Source organism: Dasypus novemcinctus, chromosome 2 (assembly GCF_030445035.2).
Source record: "Dasypus novemcinctus isolate mDasNov1 chromosome 2, mDasNov1.1.hap2, whole genome shotgun sequence".
Lineage (NCBI taxonomy): Eukaryota > Metazoa > Chordata > Mammalia > Cingulata > Dasypodidae > Dasypus > Dasypus novemcinctus.
The window spans coordinates 18,208,691-18,227,605 of NC_080674.1; the positions used below are offsets into that span (position 1 = coordinate 18,208,691).

The 18,915-nt window shown below is 44.5% G+C and overlaps 1 protein-coding gene across 2 annotated transcripts in view; it reads left to right on the forward strand.

The window, feature by feature from the left end:
* The window catches only part of BASP1 (brain abundant membrane attached signal protein 1), an 80,127-nt gene that overhangs the window by 18,320 nt on the left and 42,892 nt on the right, over window positions 1-18,915 (forward strand). The window contains exon 1 of one of the 2 annotated variants that reach the window (XM_004453915.5): window positions 8,543-8,755. The exons of the other annotated variant lie outside the window; for it this stretch is intronic. The gene's annotated coding sequence lies outside the window, so the exon portion shown is untranslated. Of the gene's footprint in view, window positions 1-8,542; window positions 8,756-18,915 lie in introns of those variants that run through there. 2 annotated transcript variants of the gene reach the window in all.

Here is an 18,915-nt window from a genome sequence, read left to right on the forward strand (position 1 = left end):
GTCAAGTAGAGGTGACAGAAATTTTATGGCCCACTAGGTCTGAAATATTTACTACATGGCCCTTAAAAAAAATGGTTTCTGATTCCTACTCTAGATTAAAAGCTTCTCCATCAGACTGTATATTTGGAAGGCAGCGATTCTATATTTAACCTTTTTTAAAATTTAACCAATTTTAAAAATTGCTTTGTAAAAAACCTACCAGGACCTTTGAGGTTGTCATTTGGCAACAACTTGAAGAAATACAGTGTAGAACACGTTTAGATGGTGGGTGGTATTTTTAAACTTTTCCATCAGCAGTTACGGGTGTCCCTCAGACCTTGGAGAAATGGAGAACGGTGCGTGTCCTCACCTCTGTCCTCGGCTGGGTTTCATCAGCCCCCACCCCTGAATGGAGCTTGCAGAGCAGGCCCACTAGCCCATCCCTGTCCAGCCTCGACCTCCTCCCCGTGCTCTCCAGGAGCCACATACGTTACTCTGTAGTCCATCGACGTGGTTGATACCCCTGGTTGCTCTTCCATTCTCAGGGAATCTCAGCAATTTTCTAAGTTCTTGAGCAGACTTTTTAAGCAGCAGCCAGAACAAGAGGCGGAGTCTCCACGCAAGACCCTTACAAGGCCCCTTAGGGTAGAAAGGGGTAAGCCCTCTACTTGGGCCAAAATACAAGCCAAGGTCTCCAATTTACAAGAAGGCAATAAAAAAAAAAGACTAAAATATAAATACATATTGCTTTTCTGTCAACCTAATACTTGAGAAGTCAAGTTTTGTGCTCTGGTTCTTATTTAAGGTCACAAAACATGTCAGGCATTTAGTAGGAAGAATTGAAGAGAGGACGTGGACTCCTTGAAGTCCATCCCTAAGTGTCCTTAGAGTCTGGGTTTCCAGGTTCAAAAACCTCTGTGGGGAATAAAGGGGAGAGGCGGCATCAGAGACCAGGGGTTGAGGTGGGGTGGGTGGGTTTTGAATAGCACTTTCCCCCCAAATGAAATCCTGACAGCGCCAAGAGGCTTCCGCTTCATCCCTCCACCCTGCAAGGGCATTGGGCATCCCCGCCAGACACTCTGGCACAAAGGTGTCTGCCCCGATTACGTTATTCTTATCTTCCCATAAAAAATGCTTTAGCAGAATTGTAATACCATGGTCTCTGAAGTTATGGAGGCTGATGTACTGAATGGCCTCATGAGAAAATTTCTGTATCTTCAGTAAAAATTATTGGAAAACTGTCCTTTATTCAGCATCTCTTATATAAAGTTGTACATCAATACATTCCTTTGAGTTGGTCCTTGGAAGATTTCTTCCCTCCTGACACACTGAAACTATTTTTTTAAAATTAGATAATGAGAATTAAAGAGTCCATAATATTTTAATATTTCTCCTACCTTGGCTGCCAGGAAGCTTAGAACTACATTCCTTGTGCAAACATAGTGGCATACTTCAGGTTTTCCATTATGGCTAACTGTGTCATCCTAAATGCCCTAATTTAATTTAACCCAGCTCTTCTTGTTTTATATTTTCCTTAATGGCCCTATTGGTGGTGCTAGAAAATCAACTTTCAGGTCACGTTTTCTGACTGTGTCTTTTCAATTAGGTTCTGGGCTAAATACTTTACATACATTTTCTTATAAAATCCACAGCACAACCCAATGATGTTGGAAATAGTTCCATTTTCTAGATGAAAAGACTAAGATTTAGAGAGATGAAGGAATTTGCTCAAGGTCACAAAGCTTCAAAGTAGAGGCAAAGTCAGGATTCAAACCCAAATTGGGTCACTTAACCACTAAGATGAACCACCTCTTCTACTGTTCCAGTGGAGTTCAACAGGTGTCTAAACTGATGGGTAAGCATCCATTTTCCCATGGGAGAAAATGATTTAAAGAGTGAACAGTTGGAAGACTTTCATCAGTAGAACTGCTATTAAGCCTTTCATAAAAAACTTGGACTGTTACACCAGACAATATCCAAATAATGAACCAATACTTGAAAAAAAGTTTCATCTTATTGGTAGTTAAAGATATGCAATTTAAAACCATTTTACACCCATGAAAGATGGTTAAATGAATTAGTGTTGGGACTCTGGGGAAGCAGTTTCTCTCAGGTTCTTTTGGTGCCACTGAATTTGCTCACTTTTATAGGAAAGCAAGAGCCGTACAAATCTGCATAGCCATTGATTGATGGACCTCGTTTCTAGGCAACTGGTACTGAGGAAATATTTCAAAAAGAGAAAACTCTGTTTAAAGCAGCATTAGTAAGAGTGAAAAAATGGAAAAGAAAATAACTGACTTCCAAAAGCAGAAAAATGTCCAAGTGATTTTGATTCAGCAACAATGCTTTTTAACAGGGGCATAATTCAGACATACTGAGAAAGACATACAAGCAATGTTATATAGACAACAGAATTGTGTGCGCATGTGTGTATTATGGGTCTGTAAATCCAAAAACAACACTCCAATCTAATATATGCATAGAGTAGGTAGGGACTAACCGTAGGCTCAAGCCTTGCCCCTGCAATCACTGCTCCTTCGATTCTTGGCTTCACAATGACTGAAACTCGAGGGGGAAGGTCTTTTGCACGAGAATTGGGCTGGGCTGTGGCATGGCTGACCTTTTCATCAGGTGTGGAAGGTCAGAACAAGGGGGGGCATGCAGGGACAATGCCACTAGGGGAATGCCGGATCTGGCACCACATTCTTCATCCAAATGGAGACACTTGCTTTTGACACATAAGTTGTTTTGGACACCTTCCCCTGTGCCCTGCCCTTCTGTTCCCTTCCTTTCCTTTCCCTTCTTTTCTTATCAGCTCTAGAAGACATGTGTATTAGCTTCCTAGGGCTGCTGTAACAAAATCCCTCAGCTGGGTGGCTTAAAAGAACAGACGTTTTCTCTCTCACAGTTCTGGAGGCCAGAACTCTGAAATCAAGGTGTCAGCAGGGTGGGCTGCTGCCAGAAGCTCTGCGGGACAATCTGTTCCATGCCTCTCTCCTGGCTTCTGGTGGGTGCGTTGCAAGCCTCCGTGCTCCCTGTGCTTGCATTTGAAAATGTTAATATTTTAATTATGATGAAATTACTTTTATGTTTTGTTCCGAGTCTTTCAGTAACAAAGATGCTTCAAGAAGGTACCCATGATTTTCTTGTTGTGTCAAGGGCCCTGGCACATCCTTGTGCTAATATACCTCCTTTTCATACATGGGCATTCTGTTCTAAAAATTACTGACACAAAGCTGCTTCTTTTAAAAAATATATCCTCAACTGTTTATGCTAGCTTTCTCCTCCATGCATTTTAATATTTTAATTCTGGCTCTCTCATTTCTAATCATCTCACTTTTTGGCTTGGGGAGGAATCATTCTTCCTGGCATTGAGTTGAGCATCTCTGAGTAGGAGGTTCCTGGGCTTATAAGGTTATGACATCTGTTTGTGAGGCTTAGGCTGCCTATCAGAATTGCAGAGTCAAGTAGATGTTGAATCTGCATAGTATTTGTGCTTGGAGAAGCAGGCATGCTGTGCCCCTTTAGTTGTTTATGACAAAAATGTGGTCATTTTGCATTCTGTTGGGGACTTGAATTTTGCACTTACCAATTTATTTTGGACACCAATCCCTGCATTGGATTCAAGGTAAAAATATCTTTATTACTCCTAGAGTTCTGCTCTGAGAATAGAGGTAGATGCAGGTGGTACCAAGATGTGGGAGCTTAGACTTCAGACTCATTCTGTTTAATCTGGAACCTCTACAATCTCATTTACTAAAAAGATGGAGCCATGTGAATCATCAGTGCTACGTTCTTTCTGCCATTGTAAAAGAACTTGCACTCTAAAGAGTTTAGCAGGTGATTGTGAAGGAAGGGTAACTAAAGAATTTAGGACTCATTTTCCCAAGACTGAGGTCCCTCCTCTCTAATCCCTGCCTGGTATTTATAGAGTCAGGTAGGCACTGTCTAAGGAGAGCCCTTGCTGGTGTATGAGACAGACACATTAAAAAAAAAAAAAAAAAAATATATATATATATATATATATATATATATACACACACACACACACACTCTTGATAGAAAATACTGGTGGGTAGAAAAGTGCTTTGGGTTAGGAGGGCCTGAAAGGGTAGGTGGGGAAATCAGTCTGTGAAAGGGAGGAGTTGGGAAAAGAAATATTCAGAGAAAATGTAAGATTGTTTGGTATCTGCCTTTTAGCTTGTGCACATGTTCTCAGTGTAGCACCACAGCCAGGACGCCATTCCTGCCTGAAGTTTGAAGCTTTCTTAGTAAACAAATGTCTGCTCGAGTTTCTGAGCTATCCTTTTACAGCACATCAAGAAGGAGGTGAAACAGGGCACCGAGGTTAAGCTGTTTTCTTCCAGTTGCTCAGCAGGTAGTAACGGGGAATGGAATGAAAACATCCCTGATTTTAATCTCGTGTTACAATGGAGGGAATCCAGGCAGTCCCTGCGAGAGCGAGTGTTCATGGGTGAGTTCGTAGGAGCGGGTGCCTCCTAAGGGGGAAATCTCAGTTAAATTTCAGAAACTCCAAGCCTGCCGCCCAGCAGTTTTGCCTTGCAGCGTGTGCTCTTAAAAGAAATCAGGCCTTTTCCAGCTGGGTGGCAACTTCCTGTTCATTTCAACTAGCATTTCTTGACTTGTGCATTATTGACATTTTGGGTAGGCCACTTCTTTGTGGTGAGGCGCTGTCCTGTGAGCGTCATAGGATGTTTAGTGGCATTCCCGGCCTCTATCCACTAGATGCCAGTAGTGTCCTTCCCTTCCCAGATGTGACAAGCAAAAATGTCCCCTGATACTGCCCCCTGGGGGACAAAATCACTCCCGGCAGGGAACTGACTGAAACTGAAGAAGTTCTTTCACTGGCCTGTGTGAAAAGTGATCTCGTAAAAATCAAGAGGGTGGGGAGGAGGGGGAATTGTTGAAGCAAATATATCAATTTCAAAACGTTTCTTTGATTCAAAATCACAAATAAGGGGAAATCAGGTGCACACATTCAGGTGTAATATTGATCGTCCGGCCTTGACCTGGTGGTTTGCAGACAAGACTTGGTGACCAACTTGCGGCAAGTTGGTTCACTACTCAAAACTTACCAGTGGAGCTGAGTTTACTTTTCAGTTCTATAAATGGGTCTCTGGGGGTTGGGTTAATTCAGTGGCTTTGAACAGGAGCTGTCCAAAATGATGTCAAGCAAACAAGGCTGGGGTAATGCTCGGGTGACTTTACTGGCACTTCTCTTGGGTTTCACTCATATTGGTCTACATTGCTTATTTGGGATCTTAATCCTCTTTTTACTACTTAGGATGGAGAAATGAAGGGAGGTGCCAGCCTTCAGTGGGCAACATAGAAGTTACAGAAAGGAGAGTGCTGAGTAAGGTTTGGCGGTGAGATGAGGTCTATTTAATAATCTATTGTAGGTGTCTCAACTGATGCAATAGATATAAATGGAAAGGCTGAACATGCACAAAAGATCTTGAGACTAGTAACTTAAGGGACAGCGAGTCCATTATATTGCAGGCAATTCTATGGGAAATCCTTTGGTAATGTGAGTGATCACTGGCCAGTTTATCTTTTGTGATAATTATAAAAATATTTTCATGATGTTGGCTTTGCTTTCCTGAAGCAAGCTATGCAGGCAATTACAAAATGATAATGGAGTTCATTTTATAACCTGTAAAGTCCAGGTTTGCTTACTCAAAATATATTCTATTTGGGTAAATTAAGGCTGTTTTTTTTCCATGAGTGTAACCTTGAAAGCCATTAAATTTTGGCATAAATTGCACCCTTAACATACACGCCCAAGTCTGTTAGTCTATAATCAAAACCGCTATGTGACGGCCACAATACTTAATGTTAATGATCTTCTAAACTCGAGTTTTAAATGCTTTTCATTAAATTCCCTAATGTTGAAAGTTTGTGCATGTTTTGAAGAGCATATGCACCAAAAATGTAAAATGTTGGAATGAACAACAAAAACTGAGAATAAAAACGTCCCCAAACTGGATTTTATACAGTAATGTAGCTGCAGTGGGCATTTTGGTTGACACTGATATATTCCTATAAATTCTGGGAAAAGGTCTGCCCTCAAGATTAGTGGTGCTAGCAGTAAGTTACATCACTATTTCTTCAGATTTTTTTTTTTTTCTTTTAAGAGGCCAAGGAAACCTGACAAGAGACAAAATTGAGGAGGCCTGCAGTTCTCCTCATTGGTGTAAGCTTTTGCCTCTGGTTTCTATGGTAACCTGTGATCTGTATTCCAATCACACCTTTGAAAGGCTTGCTTTCTCCATCATGAAAATTTAGCCGGAAGCACTGAAGGCAGCAAACATGATTTTTTATGTTGTATTCTTAAAGAAAATTTTTAGAAAATAAAAAAAGATAACAACTGTGGGCTTATCATCCAAACAAAACAGCGACATACATTTACTATTATTAAGACAATTTACATGCCAGGGATAAAAACCTGGATGCTAAAGAAATAACTATTCCGCTCCACTAACAAACATATTGGTTAATGTCTTGGGCATAAAATTGCAAATGTTCATCTAAATCGATGGGGTAAAAAAATCTAGTGGCTTGTTAACAAAGCTTTAAAATTTTATAGCCCAGTGTTTCCCAACTGGGAGTGATTTTTCCCTCCCAGGGGACATTTGGCAAAGTCTGGAGATGTTTTTTTGGTGTTAAAATTGGGGAGGTGCTACTGGCCTCTAGCAGGTCTCCAGGCCAACAATGCTACAAAACATCCTACCATGTTCAGTACAGCCCCCCTCCACCCCCCAACAAGGAATTCTCCGGCCCCAAATAGGAGGTTGAGAAATCAAGCATCTGGTCTCATAAACGGTGTGTCGGAATGAGGGAAATAATAAGTACTGAAATAAATAAAATGCTTTGGAGGCAGTCCTAGTCCTAATTTGTTTCCCTGTTCTTGTACCATATTTACTTCTATTTCATTTAATTGGCAAACATAGAGAAGGGGGAAAAAAAAGAGAAAAAAAAGAGTCCTCGTTCCTTCTTAGCATCTTATGGTTAAAATGGGAACATGTCCAGCTTGTATGTATTGATTCAATTGGGGCGGGGACCGCATATAAACTGGAGATACATTCAGGAGTGATTTTCCACTACAAAAGCGCTAGCGCCGGAGTGGGTTCCTCTCGCCACCTCCCTGAATTTATATACCGTTGATTTCTGATAAGTACATTTTTCTGTTTAGCGAAAGTGGACTTACCTTTCCTCAGTTAAGTCTGGCTTCACTTGCCCTCGGCGTCTGCACCTCTAAATAAGGTTACATTTTGTCACCCTGATTCTGGGGCACAACCCTGACCGGGGAATCCACGCCAGATTCGGAGAGCAGATGCACCTTGAAGCAGAACTGGCACCTTAGTGGGTTTCTCTGCCAGGCAATGGACATGCAGGAAAGTAATCCAACCACCGCCAGAGGCCGCCAAAACGCTGCAAATTAAAGTTCCAGGGTCAGCAGGGGGTGCGAGAGTAACACTGGCTTTTGTTTAACGAAGGAGCGGCCGCTGGAAGCGATGTCATAGTGTTGTTTTTGGCATTTGCCTCTTGCCAACAGGTAAGCAAGGTGCCTGCCAACCTGGTGGTTATTTTGTGTGCTGGTGTTACGCGGAGCGGTGGCCACTCAGGACGCGCGACACGCCGCAGCTGGCCACGGCTTTGCAGAGTGCGCCTCCGAGTGCACCTTGCAGGCTGCCTCGACTTCTCCCGCCTTGGGAGAACCGGTGCCTCGGCTAAGGCACATGCATCAAAAAAGACGACGGCCTCGGTCCTGGACGCTGCTCTTCCCAGTCGCCTCAACCAAGTCCCGAGAGCATCCTCAGCGGTCGCCCTTCCCCAAACCCTCAGCCTCTGGGCGCAGTCTCGGGGGCGTGGGAGCCAGCCCCGTGGCGCTCCTCAGCCCCAGGCGCGCTGCTGGCGGCCACCCCAAACCCCGCAGACGGCCGTCCCGTGGGGCTGGGGGGGAGTCACTGGGTCACCCCCAAACCCGCTGCCTTCCCGGGGTAGCGGATCTCAGGCGGCGGGAGGAGCCGCCTCCCTGGCGTCGGGAGCGGGCCGGATTGGGGTGCTGAGAAGGATAGCTGGAGCGGGGGGCGTCATTCCTTCCACCCGGCGGCAGCCCCTGAAGCCTGAGCGATCCGGATCGCTTCTTAGGCAACCGTTATGAATAAATGAGAGAGGGAGCGAGAAGCCCACAGACAGCCTGGGAGCAGTGGGGGAGGAGAGGGGAGAGGAGGAAACTGGGGGTGGGTGGGGTAGGGGGTGGGACCGGGATGGAAGATGGAAGAGAGGGGAGGGGGACAGAGATGGAGGGGAGGGGGACAGAGATGGAGGGGTGGGGGATGGCCTGGGGCGGAGGGGAGGGGAAGCTGCGTGGCTGGGGCGGGGAGGCCGGGTTGGAGGGGAGACGAGGCGGGGGAGGGAGGGGACCCGGGTGGAAGAGAGGGGAAGGGAGGGGAGGCGGGCGGGGTTCGCGAGGGGAGGGAGGCTGGGCGGGCGGACGCGCCGGGGGAGGGCGCTGGGCAGGAAGGGGAGGGGGAGAGCGCGCGCGAGAAATGCAGAGGCTGCAGCGGCGGCGGCGGCAGTAGCGGCAGCGGCGACGGCGGCGGCGGCAGCGCTCCAACCCGCTCCTCGCACCGGGCTCGGCCGTCGGGCCGGGGAGAGCGCCTCCGCCAGCAGCCGGGCATCGGGCGACACCAGGCACCGGGGCCCTCGGCGGCACCGCGCTCACCCAGGGCGGCACAGGCACCCACGACCGGTAAGGAGGGGCGCCCCGAAGGCCCTCCTGCCGCCGCGATCCCCAGGCCCCCGCCGCCTCCGCCCCTTCCCCCGCGGCCCCCTGCGCTCTCCCCGCGGCAGCCCGGGTGTGGGGGCCGGGCTGGACGGCGACGGGCGTGGTGGCACTTCGGGGATGCGGGTGGATGCGCGGCGCACGGGAGCGCGGCTTCGGCCACTCCTGGCGTGGGGAGGATGGGGCGTTGGCGAAGCCGCTAGGCGGAGTTGGGGGGGGGATGGGGAGAGACCACCGAGGAGGGTGGGCTTGCTGCTCGGGGAAGGAATGGTTGAATGCCAAATGCCTTGAGCGCCTTGAGTCCCGCGGAGACGGCTTTTTCGGTGGGGTTGGAGGGAGCGTCTGCATCTGTCATCGGAGAGTCACAGCCCGGCAGCAGGGGCGAGGGGCGGCACGGCCAAGATGGAGGGTGGGGGCGGGGTGGGGCGGGAGAGAGGGGGAGAGGGAGACGGAGGTGGCGGCGGCGGGTGGGCATCTGGCCCGGCCAAGGGGAAGGGGGTGGCACTTTGGTTTGGCAGATGGGTTTTCCTTGATCCGTGGGCCTCGTGAATCTCGGCTCCGGGTGGCCGAGGAACCCCAGGTTCACACGACGACGTGCGCGCAATCCAGAAGCCCACGGGTAGCGGATCGGAGCCCCAGCCTCGGACGTGCCAGCCCTGCCTCCCCCCCACCCCCACCCCCAACTGGGGGGAGGGGGCTACCTCAGAGCGTTTCCTTTGCCCGAGCTTTCCCCGAGGCGGCGGCGCGGGGCGCCTCCCGCAGCCCTCACAGCCTGGGGGTTTGAGCCGGGACCTGACAGCGCACGGCTCCCTCCCGCCGCGGCCACGTTTGGGTTTCGTGGCTTTGGGCCAAAGCGCTAACTCCGAAACCCGACGCCAGGTTTCTGCCCTCCTCTCCCTAAAACCCCCATCAGCTAAGTGAGAATTGCGGGATCCCGGGATGGCACCGCACACACCGGGCCGGCTGCAGACCGCATTCTTTTCGTGAATATTCATCGAGCGTTTGGCTGAACTCCTTATCTGCTTCCCCAGAGACATTTCCGCTTTTAAACGAACTCGGCGGGCCGCCTCTGGCCGTGTAATTTTCTCCCTGCTGAAATGGGCACGGCGCACCCGGGTGCTTGCTCAGTACCGTGCACCGCCTTGGTCCGTCTTGGTTTCCACCACCGCGTGTGTGGCGGGGTAAAAATCAAACGCCACATTCGAGGTGGTCTTCTTGCGCTAGGGGTGTGAATCAGCCCCCCGAGATCACAGCCCGGCCTAAGCGCTCCCCAGCACTGCGGGGAAAATGAATGAATCGGGACTGTAATTACCTATTCCTTTGTCTCGGCCTCGCGCATGCGCCGGAGAGCAGGGTGTGGAGGGCCCGGGCAGCCCCATCTGATCTCTCCATCACCCACCCACCCACCTCCCTTCCCAAGCCGAGGAACAAAGGCGTTTGCGCTAAATGTTGCGGGAAACCCTTGGATGCTAATGACAGTTTTTTCCTCTGCGTGTGTGTGTGCCTGTGCGCGCGCGCGTCTTCTTTTCCAGGCTCTTATCTTTTGCTTCCTTAGGGATTTCAATGGACTAAAAATAAGGTTAGCCTTTAGGATGAAGACTAAACTGTAGATTTTTTAAAAAATCTATTTTTCAACCGCACATTGCTATTTTCCTTTCTACTACGGTCCATTGTTCTTTTTCCTGCTCCGTAGCGCATTGAAGTGATGGTGGGTTTCTTAATTTGCTCCAATTAACCGTTCGTCTGAGGATCTTTGTTGCTGGGCATTTGATTAAGGGGCACTGGTCTCAGAACTGACCGTGGGCGTTGCCCCTGGTGACTCTTGAGAAAAATGAAGACATCTCGGCGTTTCTACCAACAAGATGGCCTACAAAAAACCAGAGCAGAGAAAATGGTTACCTTGTCAGGATCTCAACGCTTCCCGCTTTCCTGGTGTCTCCTCTTCTTTTGCTTCCCACCTTATTGTTTCATTAAGTATCTCGAAAGATGGACTCCGTGGAGATGGAAGTCCACTGATCTGGAGAAAGAAGGCAGTGGGGGCAGCTGGGGTGGAGGTGGTTTTAATTAGCCACCTTCAAGGTGGTTCATGTTGCCCCTCCCCTCCATACTAACTGAGCCATGCCGCATATGTATCCCTTTGATGGCTATTTTCTTCGAATGGTGTATTGTCTAGTCTGTAGCTCTTTAGATTTCTTTTTTTGGGTTAGTTGGTTTTTACTATCCCAAAGAAGACATTGTGCAAATAAAATAGCTAACTATTTATGCAACAGTAGGTTATTTTAAAAAGAATATTATGTACCCTGGTGGAACAATACCTGGCAGCCAAAGGAATCATCTCTTTTGTTCCTTTTAATAAAAACTTGATATTGGCCAAGTTTAATGTATCAGGGCCTGTACTTGGTAAGGTAGCTGCCTGCCTGTCTTCTAGGCAGTGTGAGTTATACCTTTTCTAGTTCTTATTGAGTGGTTTATTATGGTCCAGGGGGCTACCCGTACTTTTTTCCCCCCTTTCTCATTAGACCATATTACTTGGGAGTGGGAGAATGAGTTGAAATACACATCAAATTTCAATACCAAATACATACCTCTGTACCCCTAGTTTACATGAGTCTTGAGGTTTTTGAGCAAGATAATTTTAAAATTGAATTTTAAAAAATACTATCAGGAACCCTTTTCCTTTAATCAGCTAGCTTTTTGCCAAGCCTTAGCAGGTGGAGAAAGGAAGCTAATTGGGCCTTTTGACAAAAAGCAACAAGAGTGACTACATCCTCAGTGGCATTTCTGTTAACTGGTACTCATGCTTTAATTGTGGCGTGGAGCAAATGGCATGAAGCAAAGAACGAGAAAGTTTTTTTCCTCCCAGAACACTCTAATTTAATGTTTTAATGGAAAAGCTCTAGGAGCTTAGGTTTGGCTGACCTTGGAGGCATCTTCATACTCTTTCTGGATGTGCCAGAACAAGCCATGCTAAGGTCTAAAATGTGAAGTGGTCGCTGTATTCAGCTTTTTTTCCTCCCCTAATTTCAGATAAAGGACAATTTCAGTCCCTGTTCATTCCATGGTCAAGATAAGTGGTGTATGAAATGATGGCAAAAGAGGTTGGGGAGTGGGTATTTCATCACTCTAAGATGGGTGTTTGTGTCATTCATGGTAGTTTTGTAAACATTTGCAAAATCCAAAACTTTTTAAAATAAAATAAATTTTAATTTAATTTAAAATTGTATAAAATAAAATCTTATTAATGACATGAAACTTGGCTAGTTGATATAGAATATTTTATAGTGCTTTTACATTGGTCTTTGGAAAATAATCAATTTTCTTTCTTTTTAAAAAAATGCATTTAAAAGGGGAGAGTGTAGCTAGTCTATCAATAAGGTCATTTCTAATTTCTCTCTGTGCACCCCGAAAATAAAAAGGTTACATTGAACATAGGAAGCTATCTTTAAATTAAGATGCTCAGATTTAGACTTAAAAACTCACATTGAGGGCTACTGAATTTTAAAAGCTGGAATAAACAATGCTTTCTGCATAAATGCTTTATAAAATTATTCTCTTATATTTTTGTGATCTCTTGTAAAGTTTTGTTTTCAATACTAGCCCCCCAAAACTTGTAAACTCTTTTTTGCCATCGCTTTCTGTTGAAAGAAATGCTTTGATATTTGTCTTTTATTAACTTTTCTGAAGGTATAGTCTACTCATTGTATACTTTCTTTATCTTAAGAATACGAACATCTTATCTTAACTTGTAACTGGAAATCAGGTAACTGCTGAGGAAAAATCCTGAATATATAGACAAGCTAAGGGCTGCGGAAATCTTCTTCAATTTTCCAAGTTTTCTCAATTATGTCCCTTAAGACTTTCAAGAACCCAGAACAGAATGAGCTTAATTCTTTGGCTTAATTATGATGGACAAACATCAGGGTAACTATACATTGTAAAAAGGCAACATTTTTTTTTTCTAGATAAAATGTGGGTGATGTTTAGGGGAGGTTCCCCAAGGAATATTGGGAAGAATCAGGTTTCAAAATCTCCAGACACTGGCTAGGCCACTTTGGGCAGATTAGTTCACTTCAAACCTCTCCGAATCTCATGCTCTTCAACTGTAAATTTGGGATAATAATTTCTATTTCCAGGGTACATTAAGGATTGCACATAATGTCTAAAAGGTGCCTGAGTATGATGGCTGGTTCTTAAGGACCCCTCAATGGACTGATATCATCCATTTCTGTCTATTGACCTGCAGGTAAATTAACAAGGCCCTGAGGTTCTCAGGTGACTTCAGTCAGAAATAAGATGTCTCAATCGCAAAACATGCCCAAATATCATAATTCCTAATACACACACAGACACACTTATCTGAAACTCTAGAAGCACTGTATTCTGTTGAAAAGTGAATTGCTTGAAGTCAGGATGGCCAATTTCATTGAATTGCCCAGGGCTGCCTATGCAACTTAAGATGACATTTAAGTTCTTTTTGAGAAAAGGGACGGGTTTTCTTAAAACCACAGCAGTACTCAACCTGCTAAAGGAAGATTTTTGTTAAACGTCATTCTCTCTGCAGCTGCTAAGATGGATATCTAGGTAAGTGTCACATGAGAAAAATTGTCTGGTGTACCTTACCGAGAGTAAACAGCAATTATAGAGTCAAATTCTTAAACCAGGATCTAGTTAAATTGTAATTCTGAGAAGACAAGCCACAGAGGCAGTGTGGTTAAACAGCGTTGTCTTTTTTCCCCCTCTGGGAGTCAGAAATGGGATAAAATGGATGCACAAAGGTTCTCATAGTGTGTATTTTCCTCTCTCTGGACCCTAAGAATTTAAGTAACTTTAAATTCAGACTTCCCAAAGCCAGTAGAATTTTGAACAAACACGGGGAGAACAGAGATTATTTTTTTTTGAACAGCCAACTCTCAGGGCTGTGCGGTTGCCACTGCACCAGGCTTCAGAGTCTAGGAATAAATTCCTGAAAGCTTTAGAGATTTAGAAATAGAAACCATCTGCAAGCACAATAGGAGCTCAGGGCATAAGGAAACACTTCAGATAATATAGAAAAATGGCGTTCCGTGAGGGAAGGCAAAAGCGTTTGCACAATATTTTCCCTTATCACTCAACATGTCATGAACTTGGTTTCAATTGTTTGCCTCCCCCCCTCCCATTTTGGACGAGGGAGGAAGGAGGCTTCACTGGTTAATTTTATGAACGTCTCTTTGAAATATATATTTCAGCAATTGTACATGGTGGAGGGGAACACGTGATTCAGAAAGTTTGACTGGAGGGTTAGTTGTGATGGAAATGGTCTTGGGAGCCAGATTTACTGGCTTGGAACCTGTCTAAGCGACTTAACCAGTAGCAATGTGACCTTAGAATTGCTTAGCTCCTCTGTGCCCCAGTTCTCATCTGTGAAGTGGGGATTATAACAGAGAATCATTGTAAGGATTCAGAGAAATTGTCAAAACTTAGGACAAATGCCTGGCTTATTAAGGACATCTTTTAAGGATATATTCTTCATAAAGTGGTGAGAATACTCATTTTCTTTACTTTATCCTCTACGTGTGTATCGACTCCTCTGCTTGTTTCAAAGAGGCCAGTCAGTGGGGGTGCCTTCAACAGTAGTGGGAAAAAACTCAAGTTTGTGGTTTAGAAAGATCCTCGATTCGTGATTATGGTATCTTGAATAATGTTCGCAGGGCTTTGGTACTAGTTTGAAAAGTCCGAAGCATGTAGAAGATTAATACAATTTCAGCCTCCCTATTGAATGGGTATTTTTTAAAATGAGAAATAATGGGAAAGTCCTTGGAATTTCAGAGACCTTCAGAGAAAGGCTCACTGTTTTGATATTTGCTGAGATCTGGACTGAACTTGATTAGCTGCATGACCTTGGGCATAAGACATAATTCATTCAGACTCCTGGAATTTCCTTACTTTAGCTTCTTGTGTCTTGAGTCCAGACACATTCATTAGCCTTTGAAAAACGTGTCTTGGTCACATCAGTATTAAGACTGATAAACCAAACTTAGATTTTTAAAAATTCTGGGATAACACCAGTATTACATGGTGATTCCCATTTAGATGCACACATACTTTTATGTTGGTGTATCCTTTTTTACTTTCTCACATTCCGACAACCCCCCCCACACCAGGAGTAAAACTGAACTTATTTTATGCAGGAATGTCAAGGTGCTGTCACCTTCTTGACCTTTAGAAGCAATTCTCTCCATGGGAAGCATAGTCACTGTGGCCTTTTAAAAACAAAAGGGAAGTTCTTTAGAATTTCAGATATTTGGGCCCAGCAATTCTGGAGTCAGTCTTAAACTTTCAGGCAGTTAATTTGGGGACATGTGCCCAAGTAATTTGGTTTTTGCCTTCTGTGTGCTTGTTTTTTTCTGTTGAGCAAAGATGAGGTTATTTACATTTTGGATCAATTCTCTCTTTTTTTCAGTTTTTTGAGTTATCTGGCTTCAGGAGGGAGATTTATAATTTACCTTATTTATTGGTTAGGTTTTTTGATATGGTGGTTGTAGCTGTTTGAAAGCTTCCTAGATTTAGAATGTGAAAATAAGATCAGAGCATTTTTTCTGTATGCTTTTTTGAGTTTTTTTGGTGGGAACTTAAAGAATGAGAATAGGCATTTGTTGACTACTTCTTTATGTCGCACATTCTCTAATGGAATTTTATTCCCTCAAACACATTGTAATGTGGCTTTTTACCTGTTGAGAGATTGGGAAAATAGAGGGATAAATAATGTACAGAAGATCCCAGAGCTAACAGAAAGTGACAGAATGGTTTCTGGCCCTGTTGCGTTATTCAACGCTACCCTGACCTTCCCATAAGCCTTGGTCATTTTATCTTATGGAATATGGACCGGTGGGGAAGCAAGGCAACCTTCTAGCATAGTCCCTTCTCCAGGAGTTAGAGTCGTACTAAGTTCTTCAATAAGAAATTGTTTATCTTGGAAGATACGGCATAGAATTTAAATATTTAATCAGTGCCTACATTAAGTTAGCCTGTGAATTATGGGATTCTTGTCACCGTGAACTTGGGCTCATATCCTAAAGTTATACCTTCTCTAAGTATGACTAAGTATGACTGCTGTTGTTAAGAACTCTAGATGCATGTGGATTTGGTTGGCTTTGTCATTTTCTTCCTTAGACTTTACAGGTGTCACCCAAATGCCATGTCCGTGATTTTTGCTTTTTGAGATCCTAGTCAAAGATTCTAGTCGGCTGGCTTCCAGCTATGTAGTTAGGGTTGCCTGATAGGAAACAACCCAAGTCCTAAATTTGTTAACCTGTTTCATTCTACCTCCAGGCAGGACTCATTTCCAAAAATTAGAGGGCTGCATTTAAATTTGACCCTAACTGGGACCCCAATCCATTGTAAACAGCTTATGTCATAAGGGCAGAAAGTTTGAAAGCTCATGACTGAAACACTTATTTTGGAACTGAAAAGGATCTTAGAAAAGGTAGTGGCTTGCTCAAGGTCACATGAGCTGGTTAGCGGCTGAGCGGAAACCCAGGTTATTTCCCAATAAAACCTCACCCCTGACTGCCCTCCCCTCCACCCTCTTCAGAGAGAATTAAAAGCCCAGGGAGAGAAAGAAATAATCACAAAATGTCTAATTGAGTCAAACTCTTACTGTCTTCAACTTACAAAAGAAAAAAAATTCCTACCTTTTCCTGTCATACCATTTCTTGGAAGACCGCAGCACTTGACCCTGTGTGTCCCGCTCTGGTGCCCTCTCTCCCTCTCCCTCTAGAACTCACCAGGTTATCCACCTGTCATCTTTCCCCCTCAACTCATCTGTGCTTCTTACCTGATACGCATTTTATTCTATTTCTTTCATATATACCAAAGAATATATGGCATGTGTTAAAAGCACCTTTTCTCATGGGACTAAATTTTGGTGTTAGAGCTTTGATCTCCTCCTGACCACGGACAGTGGTGCAAGTTTGGGGACCTGCGGGGTGGGGAAGGGGTACCTGTTTGGAAAGAAAGCCAGTTGATTTTAGAGGTAATGTGGGGACTGCCGCAGGAGATGTGGAGCAAGTGAAATGGACTGGCGTCCTGCCTCAGGAGTGCCCAGGCCCCTGGGAAGTGCCTCGTGCCCTGGCTGTGGGGAGACGATGCTGCAGAGGAATTTGGATGCCAGGTACCTGTGTTACCTGGCTTCCTGGGTTGAGAGCTGCATGCGAACGTGAGGCTTACGCTTTTTTCCTTAGAATGATCATATATGCTGTTTGGGCCTGTTTTAAGGATTGAAAAGATCTCTCAAGTTTCTGAAGTAGATCTTAAAACATGGAATTTCAAGTACTTAAGTTACTAAAACACATGTTCCAAAGCTTAATTTTGGGATTTTCAGCCCAATGTTAGCAAGGTAAGCTGTTTATATGAATTTGTTTTTGGACCCTGGTACATTAAGTTTTCAGTATGATGCAATTTTGTGGTCAAATTTAAAATGATCTATTGAGAGGATCTTATAAGTGGAGAATAAGCTTCGATGCATTTATACTTTTCCAAAGAAACCTGCAATGACTATTCAGTTTTTATAAATGCTTTTTAATAATTAGTTATGCAGATTCAGAAATGAGCATATTCCTTGAATGAACCCAAGTAAAAATTTCTTTTTTCAAGTTTCTGCAGACATAAACAAGTTTCTTGGATTGCTTGGTAAGTGCTTTTGAGAAGACCCAATCATTTACCCTTTGACTGGCAATTCAAACAAGAATACCATATAGACTCACACAAAAGTGAAGTTAAATAGTAACAAGGCCTAACTAGGAAAGCAGTGAATGTCTCAAGGGAAAGCAGTGGGCAACCATCTACTAATTGAGGATGTCCCTGTGTCTTAACTATATGCAGAAGAAAGTTCTCCTTAGCACAGTGGGCTCTTCACAGAGCTCTTTGCTCAGCTTCTCTGTGCTTGCTTCGGGAACTGCTGAGGCTCTAGGGGTATTTGCTGTCGTTGACAGAACAAATGTTCTGAGCTCTTTCAACAGGAGGTAATAGTGTCTGTTGTCTTCAGCATATTTAAGGCGATTGTGGAAAAGGAAAACTAGAGAAACCTGTGATTTTATTGGTGGGGAGGTGCATAAAGAGGTGTATGGTTAGTTTTTCTCCCCTTCTTTATTCTGTACTTCAACCAGATGGCACGGCCATTAAAGCAGAAATGGGACTGGATAAGGTGTTTGGAGTGTGCTGTGAAAGACTCGTTTTCCTAAGGAAAAAGGAAACGTCTCCATAACAGCTGGTAGCCACAGAGGCTCCTGGACCTTTTCCTGATCACCCAGCCTCAGTGTGTCCGCCAGAGAGACAGGGAAGTTTATCTGATACTCGAGTGGTCTTGGCAGCCCTGGCTGTGTTTTGTTGAGACCCTCAGCTCTGATTTCCCAGGGTTCATCCAATGGGCTTTGGAAGCCTGGTTCCAGAATTTTCACTGACGGTTTTCAGACATACGGTACACGTGTTATGTTAAATTCTTCAGCAGGGTTAATATAAGATTGATACCTAAGACTCACATACATCAGAGTGTTACTAGTTTTTCCCCTCATCCAACCCAATGACTGATCAATGAAAAGTCTTATTGGAGGGTAGGTTATTCTTTCATCAGTGTAAAAGCCCAATACAAGAAAACAAAACATTAATAGCTCGTTCCATTCACTTCTACCCTTTCGAATCAACATGGTGGTGGTTTGGTGTGTGTGTGTGTGTGTGTGTGTGTGTGTGTGTGTGTAGGTTTTGTGCATGTGGTTTTTTTTCCCTGCTGTCCAGAGAGGTTGGCATTGATTTCATCTGTAGTAAGGTTTTACTGGGTGGGTAGATGTGGGAGGATGGTCATAGCAGGATTCAGTTTATCATAATGCAGAGACAAGTAACTACACAAGTGGAATTACAACAAATGAGTTCACTAAGGTAAGTGTTGTTGTTTTAAATGGAATAAAAATTTTAATGGGACAGCGTTCTTTTAGGATCTCTAAGATATTATGTTTCACTTACTACTAACATGGAATGTGGAGACTTTACCACAATGTGAATTTAACAAAAAAACTGAATCGAAACGTCAACACGCTTCACATCTCTCCCACCTACATCCCACCCCCATGCAAATTAGCAGGTCTTATTTAAAACAT